Source organism: Telopea speciosissima, chromosome 1, assembly GCF_018873765.1.
Source record: "Telopea speciosissima isolate NSW1024214 ecotype Mountain lineage chromosome 1, Tspe_v1, whole genome shotgun sequence".
Taxonomy (NCBI): Eukaryota; Viridiplantae; Streptophyta; class Magnoliopsida; order Proteales; family Proteaceae; genus Telopea; species Telopea speciosissima.
Window position 1 is genome coordinate 58,930,224 of NC_057916.1, and position 14,809 is coordinate 58,945,032.

A 14,809-nucleotide genomic window follows, 5' to 3' on the forward strand; every position below is an offset into this window, starting at 1 on the left:
GTGAACAGTAGTAACTTCCGGGAAAAAAAATTTCCTGCAATTTTCTTCTTTTTGCTTCTATCTACATCACAAACATGTGGATAGTTTGTCTGTTTCAGTTGGGTCGATTGACATTTTATCCTCCTTTTGATCCATCCAAAAGAGTCTTTTAACTGAATTCAACTTGATCTTTTATTTATTCATCATATCTTTTGAAGAACTTGAGTTTACAGTACAATGGTGTTTTGATAGTTGACCCATAAATCATTTGTCACCAATCTCTAGGTTTTGACCCCCCTCATAATTTAGTATCTAAATAAATTCTTAGCCACAAGGGACCAGATTGTAGAGGAATGCTTTTATGGGTATATTAGGATCCTGTGTAGATATCATATATGCACATAGTAGCAATATATTCATCACAATATGTGATCACTTGCTTTTTACTATTTATGATAGATAAATTTTATATTTTCATTATGTAATTATAGATTGCATTTAACACCATAGTTGTCTAGGTGTTGCATAGGCGTCCACGTCCAGGCGCCTACTTGGGTCCAAGGGGACAGCTCACCTTGTTTGATGCAAGAAAGGTGACCGCCTTGGACGCCAGGCATCCAAGGGAATGAGGCAGGCTAGCAACTTCCTTTTTCTATACCTAGATCGATGAATAAGAACCACGATGTTACCTCCTTGGATGCCTAGGCGTTGCCTTGTGACAACACGCTTTATATTTCAATAGTTTTTGGACATTTCACGTTGATTTGTGTTTATTGCTTTGTTTTTTTTATGAATATGCTTATATTATATCTTATGCAAGGTACTAAAACTCGGAACTCGACCCCGACTCGACCCTGTGAAAAACCGAGATCTCGGTCGAGTTCTCGAGATCTCTGTCAAGTTGGTGCTTTTTTTTTTTTTTTTTTTTTTTTTTTTTTAACTCAAAATATGGTTTCGATGGGTTTTAGACATAGTTTGGGTCTGAAACTTGGTATTCAGCCTATTTTAGGCCATTTAAACACAATGGCACTATCAGATTTTACAAAAACAAAGTCCAAATAGGAGTTTCAGTTAGTGTGAAACCAAGACAGACACTTGCTTATGCCAGAAATCAGGACAGACACTTATTATGCCTAATATCATTTACTTAAGATATTATTCATAAATAAGCAAATACCCCCTATTTGAATCCAATAAAAATAGTTAAAAAATCAAATTCCAAAAGGAAAAAAAGTCAACCCCTCCGTTCAATAACAAAAACTGGATTTCCAACGGTAGAGGCAATTTTCAACTTTCTAATGCTCTGGGATTTTTCTCAAATCTAAAAATGCCATAAATCTTAATGTGGTAAAACATTGCTAAAAACCAAAAGTGCGGTAAAATATTCATTTGTTTTGATGTCCAAAAAAACATTTTTCATTCAGAGCGATTTTGACAGCATTCACGCACACCGAATTAAGTTTGACGATACATAACTCCTTCAATATAAATCAGATTTAAGCAATCTTGGACTTGTTGGAAAGCTTAAATCTGATTTATATTGAAGGAGTTATGTACCGGTCAAACTTAATTTGGTGTGCGTGAATGCTTTACCATATTAATGATTTAATTTGGACATCAAAACAAATGAATATTTTATCGCACTTTTGGTTTTTAACAATGCTTTACCATATTAAGATTTATGGAATTTATAGGTTTGAGAAAAACCCCAGCATTAGAAAGTTGAAAATTACACCTACCGCCGAAAATCCAGTTTTTGTTATTAAAGGGGATTGACTTTTTTTCCTTTTGGAATTTGATTTTTAACTATTTTTATCGGATTTAAATAGGGGGTATTTGCTTATTTATGAATAACTTGAGTAAATGTTAAATGATATTAGGCATAAATAAGTGTCTGTCCTGATTTCTGACATAAAAAAGTGTTTGTATACCAAGAGATAGCTGTCTGTATACCAAGATTTCTCAGTATACCAAGATTTCCCACCGAGATCTCACCCAAATCTCGAGATCTGGCACTCATATAAAGGACTTTGGGTCGAGATTTCAAGATCTCGACCGAGATTTTGCACTTTTTTACCTCATATGATAACTTGACTTGACCTCCCAAAAAAACGAAATCGCGGTCGAGATCTCGCAAGTTCTCGAACTATGATCTTATGCTTTGTTTATTATATGTTGGCTTTCTCATATTAAGTCATTACTAGCATAATTATATCATATTGCATTATTATGGCTTTAGAAAAAAAATTTAAACCATTATGAAGCTATCCATCAAACTGGTGTTGGAGAAAAAATGATATTGTGGATGTCAAAAGAAAGGGAGATACGATTATATCCATCAAACTGGTGTTGGAGAAAGAGGTTGCAATATTCTTAGCGCTTATGCACCCCAAATAGGATTGGATGAAAGTAGTGAGTGCCAATTTTGGGATCACATGGATGACTTAGTGCAAGGGTTTGGTCAGGATGAATCAATTATTATTGGAGGTGACCTGAACGGACATGTTAGGAGTGATCGTAAAGGCTATGAAGGTGTCCATGGAGGCTTAAGGGTTGGGGAGAGAAATGAGGAGGGGACCTCAACCTTAGACTTTGCGGTAGCTTATGATCAATCCATTGTGAACACTTTCTTTGAAAAGAAAAAGGAAAAAAATAATAAGAAGCACTTAGTTACCTACAAAAGTGGGAATCATACCAGTCAAATAGATTTCTTCCTAACTAGAGTGACAGACAGAATGTTGTGTAAGGACTGTAAGGTTATCCCTAGGGAGAGTCTAACCGCCCAACATAGATTGGTGGTCCTGGATATGTGTCTCAGTACCATAGTACTATATCTCGCGATATATCGGTATCTCGGGCCTACCGAGATATCCGAAATATCCGAGATATCGCGAAATATGACCGAAATATTGCATTTTTTCTGCAATATTTCGGGGGTCCATCTCAGGGGGTATTTGGCCATATCTAGGCCTGAAACTTCATGGACAGCCTTATTTAAGCTTAATAAACACATTTAAACCATAAAATTGTAAAAATGTGAATTCAAATTGGTGTTTTGGGCTTGCACCCTTGATTGACATACGGTCGCCGACCCTAATGTATAAATAGTTAAAAACACATAGATTAATGAAATCACAACTTAAGTTACAAATTACAAGTGCTAAACTGCTAATAGTAGTTGTTGTGCCTCCCTGGATCAATCCCACTCATGCCTCGCTGGAGTCGACGTCCATTGCTCTCTGTTTGAAGGACATATGTGGACCACGGTATAGAATCGGAGAAGAAACGAGTATAGTCATCCACAAGTGTAACGTAAATGGAATCATCAACATACTGTAGGTAACCTATCCTAGGATATAAACTAGGGTTACCAATCGATCCAATCCGTGAAGAAGATGATCCACTGTGATATAATGTTGGCGCCGGCACAAGAGGCGATGGCATTGGCTGCATGTATGGCTGGTGAGGTTTGTAGCTAGGTCCGCTAGGGTATGCAAAGATGTTATCTACAAAAGATGATCCAAGATGTCCCTCGGGATCGGGATCGTAGTCATAGTCCCCTACCCCACTAAATCGCCCATATGATGATGATCCATATCCATATCCACCGTAAGGTTGTGATGCACCATAATCCGATGTCAATGGAGTGGCATGTGCGTCAAAAGATGGGGCACGCTAATGTCCAGTCGGTCCTCCCTCCCTATCACCCATACTCAAACCACCAACAGAGCTAGATAGGTTATCAATGTCCATGTGATCAGTTGCAATCGTGTTTGTCGACCCCTACGCTTCTGTTGTATGTATGTAGGGGGCCTCTCGAGGGGGTGCGGGGCACGGGGCACGTGGACCGTATCCGTCGTGGCATGATCAAACTGTGTCTCTCCAGTGAATCGGAGCGCTCTACAGTGCCAGATCCGGGCCTCCTGGCCTACCACATAATGCTCTCGCATGCCGTCAAATTCTTCACCAAAGATCACTACCACCAACATCACCACCACCAAGATTACCACCACCAAGATCACCATCACCACCACCAGATCACCATCATCATCATTCGAGGACTTGACCAGTCTTCATCATCAAGAACATTGCCACCAGTGGGCTGGAATGGTATGGGTAGGCTTCCCTTGCATGTATCTCGACCCTCGTCCACCATATACTCGCCCACATCGACCAATCAAGTTATCATAGGGTCGGGCCTACCTCCCTCCTCATCCAACACTGGCTCACCTCTATCCTCACCCAATCCACAATAGGGTCCTCATCGCCTCGAGTCAACTTGAAAGATGTCGCTAGATCAATGGTGCCCTCGTCCCTCATGTCCCATGCGATGGTTGCATTCAGCCTCAAGTCAGAGCGCATATACACCATGTCGGATAAACGTTGAGACCCCAATTTGTTACGCCTCTTGGAGTGGATGAGTGCAAAGGTACTCCAGTTCCTCTCACAACCGGATGCGAGAACATGTTTGGGCAAGGACTTTAATTGCTATTCTTCTTAAGTTTTCAGCCGATTCCCATACAACACCCACCATTCAGCTGCATTACAAGTTTACAACAAAAAAGACATGTGTCAAATGTTGTTTCTACTTTCAACTTTCAAATTTCAATACATATGTAATTTAAAACTCAAAAGAATTACTAGCATCACCCCGTGCTCTGCCTTGTATCACAGCCTCGGTTCCAAAACTTCCCAATGCATCCCTAAATACCTTGATCTACACCTACGTGGAAAATTAGTAAGTACTTCTTCACTACTTATTTGAAAGCATCAATAAGTTGAGTTTCCAAATGAACTCACCTCATTGTTGCAAATTGCTTCAGAGCACCATCCGGCTCCAACTTCTTCACTACTGTTTCACAAAGATCAATAAGTCGAGTTTCCAACCCAAGCCTATTGTTATATGATACTTAGGGTTCAAGTAGTATCTGAAATATGACATATAGAATAAAGGTATTGTCAAATGCATAGGTAATTAGTAAATAATAATACTATGAATTAGTAAACATAAAACAAATTTACTCACCAAATTTATGAATGGATGCATAAGTGATTCTCCCAACGAGCATTTATGATATCTAAGAAGTGTTTCTATCATGAGGAGCCACACTATAGACACTATCTTTCATCAAGTCTATTGCAAGATATAGGACTCGGCATGGTTGGGCCCTTCAGAGCGAGTCGAACATGTAGAACTTTAACCATCGGCTCCAAAACTTTCGCCACTTTGCTTAGTTTGGTCCGTAAGTCCTCGATGACATCGTTGCTTGTGCTTCCCTCCCATTTGCGTCTTGGAACCCTTCCATTCAAACCACTCCTCGAAGCAAACATGCTTCTCAACCCGCCTTCTTTGTCTCAATGCTTTTGAGGGCAATGTAGTTAGTGGTAAATCTTGTGATGTCAGCCTAACCAAGTCACCCCCACATTTTTCCCTCAATAGATTGAGTGCATAGGAGTGGTTGTAGACAAAGTTGGTGACTTGTCTTGCACTTTCAACCACAGCTTCACCAACTTTAACTTTCCCATATCTTTTAGCATTAAGTCAATGCAATGGGCTGCACAAGGAGTCCGAAGAGCCGGTACTTACTATTGTTCATCATCTTCTCACCGCCACTTAAGTTACTTCCATCAGTCTGCTAAACTGACAACATTCTCAATACCCACATCTTTTTCCACTACTTCCTTTAACAATCAGAATATATTTTGCATCCTTTATCTCTTTGGATGCATCCACGCATTTGAGGAACACTGTCCTCCCATCACAATAAACCTGAAATTGATGATGGACTTTCTTGAGACCAGTCCATCCATCTCGCCATTATAGTCACCCCATATGTCTCCCACATATTCCTCATCTCACTAATGTACTCATCAATCTCACTTTTTGTTCGAGGTAGATAAACATTCATTACCTCATATGGGGTGGGGCCCTGAATCCTGGGCCGCCTACCGTAATGGTATCTATCATGGTATCATAATGGGGGCCTTCGCATGTTTTTGGGATGGTATGGTATAGCATCCACTTAGCTATTGATTCTTTAACCAATCCCTTCATCACCTTCCATGCTCCTTTGATTTGGGTTGATCGCTTCCTTTCTTCTTATGCAATTTAGGATCGGATGTTGATGGTGTATCTGCATTGGTAGAGGTGTTGAGGCTGCCTCACACTTTGTGTTCTTTTAAAAGGATTCAAAGTTCTAGGACCTCCGAATCGCCAGCTCCTCCACTACCCCTACTCTTTGTCTCTGTGATCATCTTGAAAACTTACTCTACTCCAAACAGTCCGCTAAAATCCCTAGCCTCCTCTGCTTGTTTGTATGTCATCAGTGCATCGCAATGTCATCATCATCGAGGAGTCATCATCATCATCATCATCATCATTGTATCGTCTTCCTCCTCCCATCGAACTCCTCACCGTATCCTCAGTTGTTCTCTTATCCTTTCGCTTTGCACCTTCCTCTTCTTTCTTCCCCTCAAACTATCACCAATCTCCCTGGCTACTTCAAGAGGGACCATATGACAACCTACAACATCTTTAGATCTTCCACGATGTTGTTTAAGTCTCATCGGACCCACCTCCCATAAATTGCATGTGACAATAGTTACATATAGATTTTCTCTTATCCCCATCAACGGAGTACCATGTAACACGCAATGTCACCCCTATCTTGGCTGGCTGGTCTCTCTTGTTCCTCCGCCCTTTGTTGACTACTTTCCCCACCTTTTGCTTGCCCTTCGCACGTTGTCTATCACGATCCACCATAATGATATTTGTTTACCGAATGTAAGTAACACAAATAATTAAAAAACTTAGTGTAGATGCACTTCAATTGACACTTTTAGATTACTAATACACTTGTATAGTTATTTAATATTTTTCCCCTAACCCTTATATTTTTCACATAATTAAAACCAATTTTTTATATATAATGTTAATATAAGTATTGACCTAACACAACAAAACCAAAAATTAGTAAACATAATATACATGTAATGCATCTCAAAACATATAGAAATAACTTTCATATTTTTTCATTATTTTTTAAACTTAAAACTCATATTTTTCCTTATTTATTTCTGTTTTTTTAATTTTTTATATATTTTTCTTAATTTTCAAAAATTAAAAGAATTATTTAAGAGCAAAAAATAAATCCGACAATTGTGAAGCCGTAGATCGGCCATTGGTGTCTAACATATATTTAATTCATTACCATCTAAGTCATATTACCCCTAATTATTTCCTATTTTAGTTGTAGGAAAATGAATTTTTAAAACCAGAAAAAAATAAAAAAATACATATGGGAAAAATTTCGACACCGTGAGGTCAGAGATCGGCCTCGGTGTCTAACATATATTAATATCATCAACATCCAACAACATTTGTACAAAGTTTTTTTTTAAAAATAGTTTTAGAGAAATAGAATTTACCTTAAATAATGAAAATAGGTTTGGATAATGAGCTTAGATGACCCTCCGATATCTTCCCGGCGACAAGGAGCTTCAACAATGCTTGGATGAGGCTTGGAAGGGAGGAAGAAAAGCAAAAAATGAGGAAGAAGAGAGAAAATTTGATTTTCAGCAGCTCTCGGTCGTAATATCGACCAAAAGCTGCGAAATATGGTATAAAAGGGGCCTTAGTGTGACACTATTTGTCACTTTTTCAATATCTCGCAATATATCGTGAGATCTCGTGATATATCGTGAGATCCACGATATATCGTCGATATATCGTGATATATCGACGAGATATTGTATTTTTTTTGTTTCGGAAGTGTTTCGTATCTCGGACAATTCGAGATTTACGAAATATGGCGATATATCACCGATATATCGCGAGATTTTATACCACGCTCAGTACACAGAAGCATAGGAGGAGGGAACCTATGTAACCTAAGATAAAGTGGTGGAGATTAAAAGGGGATTCCCTAGGCATATTTACTGATAATGTGGTCAAACAAGGAAAGTGGGACTTTAAGGGAGACACCAATGTGATTTGGAACGAGATGATGACCTGCATTAAGAGCAAGGTTTAATATTTCGCGATATCTCGGTATCTCGGGCCTACCGAGATATCCGAGATACCCGAAATATCGCGAAATATGACCGAAATATTGCATTTTTTCTGCAATATTTCGGGGGTCCATCTCGGGGGGTATTTGGTTATATCTAGGCCTGAAACTTCATGGACAGCCTTATTTAAGCTTAATAAATACATTTAAACCATAAAATTGTAAAAATGTGAATTCAAATTGGTGTTTTGAGCTTGCACCTTTGATTGACATACGGTCGCCGACCCTAATGTATAAATAGTTAAATACACAAAGATTAGGCAGTTAATATTTAATAATAGTATTTAATTTCATCACATATCAAGTTAAAGCCAATACACATTGATGAGCACCATGATTCTCATAAACTACATAATATTCAATAACTCGCTTAAAGCCTTAAAAGCAATACACTAAGTGTCAAAGTTAGTAAGTCACAAGACTCGCAACTCGCAAGTCACAACTCACAAGTTCATAGATCAATGAAATCACAACTTAAGTTACAAATTACAAGTGCTAAACTGCTAATAGTAGTTTTTAATAGTTTTCCCCTAACCCTTATATTTTTCACATAATTAAAACCAATTTTTTATATATAATGTTAATATAAGTATTGACCTAACACCACAAAACCAAAAATTAGTAAACATAATATACATGTAATGCATTTCAAAACATATAGAAATAACTTTCATATTTTTTCATTATTTTTTAAACTTAAAACTCATATTTTTCCTTATTTATTTCTGTTTTTTTTTTTTTATATATATTTTTCTTAATTTCCGAAAAAAATAATTATTTAAGAGCAGAAAAATAAATCCGACACCGTGAAGTCGTAGATCGGCCATTGGTGTCTAACATATATTTAATTTATTACCATCTAAGTCATATTACCCCTAATTATTTTCTATTTTAATTGTATGAAAATGAATTTTTAAAACCAGAAAAATAAAAAATAAAAAATACATATGGAAAAAAAAATTCGACACCGTGAGGCTATAGATCGGCCTCCGGTGTCTAACATATATTAATATCATCACCATCCAACAAAATTTGTACATAGTCTTGTCAAAAAAATAGTTTTAGAGGAATAGAATTTACCTTAAATAGTGGAAAAAGGCTTGGATGATGAGCTTAGATGACCCTCCGATGAGTATACCGGCGAAAATCCGACAACAATGTGCTTGAACAATGGCTAGAGTGTTGGATGAGAGCTTGGAAGAGTGGAAGAATAGGCAAAAGACTGAAATTCCTTAGCAAATGCAGCTCTTGGTCGAAATATGGACCAAAATCTGCGAAATATTGTATTAAAGCCCCCCTTCACGTGACACTTTAAGCCAAAATACCATATTTCGTCGATATCTCGTGAGATATCGAGATATATCTCGATATCTCACGAGATATCGACGAAATATGATATTTTTTCATTTCGACCTGATTTCGCATCTCGGTAAGCTCGAGATATACGAAATTAAGCGATATTTCGGCGAAATATCGTGAGATTTTGAACCATGATTAAGAGGGTTGCCAAAGACGTTCTAGGGGAAGCAAATGATGTAGATTAAAGCATAAAGAGAAGCACCAAAATAAAATTCCGGAAAAAAAACTACTGTTCACACATTACTATTAATGTGAACAGTACCCAAGTTACAGTTCACATGAATGGTGTTGTGGGTCCATAAGCCTTGAATGGAGAAGTCCAAGAAAATTATTCTGTTGGCCCTACTGAAGATAGCAAGACCAGGTGATGTAGATCCTAGCCTCCTCGAATTGAAGAAGCCACCCTAAGCCTAGGGTTTTAGTAGGAGCCTTAGCTTAGTTTATTTTAGTTCTATACTTAGTTTTTATTTTGTGTTTTTAATTGAACCGGTTTAAATTGGTTGCATCCAATTGGTTCAATTGGTCTAATTTAAGTGAAGTGATCCTATTTGCTAAGAGGTTCTTATATCCTATTGGCTAGTAGGGAATCTTCTTTTATTTTAAGTAGTTTAAGTTGTTTTTAAGTCATTAGGACTCTATTTTGAGTCTATTTCAGTTCCCTAGTTAGTTTAAGTTACCTAATAGATTAGGGATAAGGTTAGGCCATTCCTTTTTAGTGTCTAAATCTATTTTTGAGTCTTTTATATAAGTTTGTAAGGGAGACCAGCATTACACACGAATTTGATTAATAAAAATTCAGCTTTATGCTTGCTGCCTTTGTTCCATCGTGGGTGTGCTTTGTGAGTAATATCAAGGTTACCTTGTGAGTAATATCAAAGTAAAGGGATTGGTGGATCTCCAATCGACTCCTTGCATCGAGAAGATCGGGAGGGCTGCTACTTATCTCCTTGCATCTTGTAGATCGGGAGACCCCATTATTCATCTTCAAAGCTGCTGCCATTGAAGATCTCTTCAAATCCAATAAGTTTGAATCTGAATTTTGTTTAAACCTTCTCCTCACTCCTACCCTAACTAGGATTCCTCCATAACTTCAAATCTGTCCATTACTTTCAAACCAAACTTTCAGCATACATCCCTTACATCATTATTGACACTCGATCCAAGTTTCATCAAACCCCCACCACCCTAAACCCTAGAATCCCCTACTCCTACTCCATTAGGAATTGTCTCCAATAACCTTATCTTGCTGTCCAACTCATCTAACCTACATCCATTCACTCAAACATCATAAAACCTATACCATTAGACTTCCCTACACCTACCTATCATTACCATATAAGACAACCCTAACCTAAACCTAACTTTCACCCTAGCTTTGCCCTAAATTACTAAACCCTAACCCAAGCCTTTGTGTGTGACCCCATTACCTTGGTTCCTAGTGGGATTACTCCTACCTAGGACTACATTACCAAGCAGAATCTATTGCTGATTAGTTAATTACTAATTTTGTTTTCCTTCCTTTTTAGTAACCTTGCTTGTTAGAAGGCTGGATTATAAAGCCTTAGGTAGTTTCTAATTCCAACTAGTTACTATTTTCATTAGTTGCTCAGTTTTATTAGTTGCTATTTTTTACTTTCTATTTTTGTAAGCTAACCTGAGTCAATAAATAGGCAGCCTTTGTAACTGATTGAGAATGAACTATTGAATGAAATTTTAACGACATTGCTTGCAATTGGTTATGGGAGAAAATCCCCTGTTCAACAGCTGAGATAACTTCGGGTGAGAGACCCAGGACTAAGAAAGTCCAACCCTATCTTTCTATCCTTCTTCTTCTACCCTTTTCTTCTTTATTTTTTAATCAATTATGTGTTTGGTATTTTTCTGCAACCTATCATTGATCGTACTGTAGAGTGATTCTTACTTGAACTTACTTCTACATTTAGTTTGGATTCTGCTGATGTCAGCTTGGAGAATTCTCATTTTACCCAGAAAGTTTAAACCCTCAAAAAGTCAACTAGTGCAACTCGGGGTAAACAATAAATAGATAAAGGCGTACCCAGAGCACAAGGCTCCCGCCACTACGGGGTCTGGGGACGGTCATAACGTACACAGTCTTACCCATGCTTTCGCAAAGAGGCTGTTTCCAGACTTGAACCCGTGACCACTTGGTCACAATGGAGCAACCTTACCGTTGCACCAAGGCCAGCCCTCCCTCCCCCACCCTAGATATCAAAACTAGATAAATCACATTTAAATCGATATCACAACTAGATAATGTTAGACAGTCCCCCCCCCCCCAAATCCTGTTAGACTTATTGGCAGTTGGCAGTGTGTAGCAGTGTGTACAGACTGATGGATGTGTTGTCATTGTTGGCAACAGTCCAGAAATTTTGTGGGAGCAAGTTGGAAAGGTTTGGCAGTGTCAGTACAGAGCAGACAGTGTGTTGGCTTACGTGGCAGTGTATGGCAGTGTTCAAACCTTGTTGTCAGCTTTTGACATCATCTGGCAGTGATTGGCAGTGTTTAGTGTTTGGTTGAGTTTGGTACCATGTGGTGCAGTAGTCAAGGGCATTGAGTGGCATTTATGTAGGTTCATGCAGATGAGGCAACTTCAGGGCCACTTTCAGCAGTCCAAACGGAAGAATTGGATATGCAACTGTGGAGCTGTAGATCAATGAATCATCTTTCCAACGCAACTGGAATCGTGTTGATCCAAGTCCATATGGTAAAGTTATGTTGGCACAGTAGATGGCAGTCAAGTGCCAAAAAATAAATAAATTGGCCACGTGGCATATACCACATGGCATGGTAGCCCAGCCACATGGCCAGCATAGCATGCCAAGCCCGGACACTATGCATGTAGCCTGGCAGCCCAGCAGAGCTAAAGCCACACGACCATGTGGCTAGCACGCAGCCAGCAAGGAGCCATGGCCACACCACACCACAAGCCCACAGGGTCATGGCACCAGGCCAGCACCATGAGTCATGGCACGGCACAAACACAGGAGCAGAGCCCCCGCACACGTGAGTTGCCCAGCCATGCCATGTCATGATGGTTGGGCGATTTTTGTTGTTGAAAATTTTCCAAGTGTTCGAATGAATATCATGTGTTCAACGATTTGCCTCTTAGAAAAATTTAAAATGGTTTCTCTCATGAAGCATTGCAATCTCAGGAAATTAATATCCATTTTTAAAGTTCCAAGTGTTCAGAGCATAGTTGTCCAGGTGTCACCAAGGCATCCAGGCGCCTTGGTCGACTTGGGCGCCTAGTTGGTGTCTCCTTGAATTTAGACCCACTCCAACGCCTTGGGTCGCATAGACGCCGTGACAACTATGGTTCAGAGCCATCGGATCAGAATAATTCCAATCGTGCAGCGCAGGATGTGTTGGGCAGAATTGATTCCAGTGCGGGGTTCATGGTTGGACGAGAACAGGGAGCACCGGTGTGTGGTGCCTTACCGAATTAGGCGTTTGATTGAGTGCAGTTGAGTGTACAGAGAAACGGTGAGAAGATTCTGTTGCCGCCTTCTTCATTGATCATGCAAAGATTGATTCGTGCACAGCGTTTCACAGAGAAAAAAAGCTGCAACACATGGAGTCTTGGTGTGGCGTGGGTGTACTGTATGCCTGCTAGAGATTCGGGTATGTGAGATCCTATTGGTTGAATTTTTCATAAGTTCTGCCAATTACCATGCGCATCTTGATCCGACGGCTGCGGTTTATTTGCCCCTGGAATTTCAAAATGCCATAACTTGGGCGTTTTAACTCCGGTTTTTTCATGAATCAAGTTGCTGTGTGCTCACAAGGACGAGAGGAACACTGTGGGAATGCATTGGACACCAGAAGTAAGATCAAAATTCCCAGAATTCACAAGAAAGTTTCAGCTACTCATTGGGGGCACTGGAACTACTTCAAATGCATTGGTGAGCATGTATTGAGCTAGTACGGAGCCCTAGAAGGTTGAGGCTTGGATGGTGGAGTTCTTCAAGTGATTAAGTCACTTTGGTAAACCCTAATCTCTCCCATGTATTTGACTAGGTATGGTTGAAATGTGCTGTACTACCTAGCTATGGTATTGAAATTGAGTGGGGGGTTACATATTATATCATTTTATCATTGTAAGGGATCTTGGAGTTGGGGCTCACAAGGTTTTTGATAATTTGTTTAGTAGAGAGCTAGACACAGTTGTAGCTGTGAGTGTTGGGAGTCGTAGCTGTGAGTCTTTGTATGATCAAAGACAGAAAGGGGAGAAGTCCTTGCTGTAGTTGCAGGTGGAACTCAGCAGAGTATTGATTATGTACTGTACCCTAAGGGGTATTGCTCCACGGATGTAGGCAGTTTGCCAAACTAAGTAAAAATTGTGTCATGGTTGTTGTTGGCTTACATAGACTAGCATTTGGTTTTGTAGGATGGGTATGTATCTCCTGGTAGGCCTGACCACTCTTGGTTGAAAGTTGGGAGTACATGTGAACTGTAACTGACAAGATTGGACAGCTCCAGCCAGTGGTGTTTACAATACAGTGATCCAAGTACAGCTTTGAGTACGTTACAGCGTCAGCCAAGCTTGCACAATATCAGCATTGCACAAAATTCATAGTGTGGGTTAAAATTTGAAAAACATTGAGATTCACCCCCACCCCCCCCCCCCCCTCTCAATGTGTTGAAGCCAGTTCAACACACCCCACCCCAAGGGGTGAAAAGACAAGTTATTGACAGGCATTAAGTTCAATAAAATCATTTGGATTAAGCAGAGTGAAGATTGCCAATTCTAATTCAAAAGACCAACTATATAGCTTAATTGAGCCAAGTAATGTGTGTCAAAGGATATTGAGTGGACATAAGCTTAGCTATATTAATCCAAAAGTATGCAAGATAACTAGAAACTAGAACCACTAGAAGCATTTATCTTCATGCGTAAAGCCTCCACAGTGAAAAATATATTGCATTTATGATACTGGGGAGAAGATTGACATTCTACAGATAAATTAAAAATCTAGCATGAAAAAATATCAGAAACAACCAGACCCATGACAAAATATGGTAAGTACTAAGATCAGAGAAGAGGAACTTACTGGAATTTCATGAACTGAGTATAAATGACCTAGAAAAACCAAAAAAACATTGTTATACACCACAGTTCAAAGGGACAACCCTCAATCTATGATAACCACTAGGAAAACAATGATAAAGTAATAAATCACAGATTATGTTAAAGAAAGAAAAAAAAAATGAAGTCAAATGCAACAACTAACCAAGGTGAAAAGTTCCACTGCAACAATGCAACTTCTCATCGCCAGTGCAAAAGCCTCCAGAACCACCAAACCATGGATCAGATGTAATGAAGTATAACAAAATAAGAACACATAGAACAAATATATTTATAAATTAGCCACTACATGAAT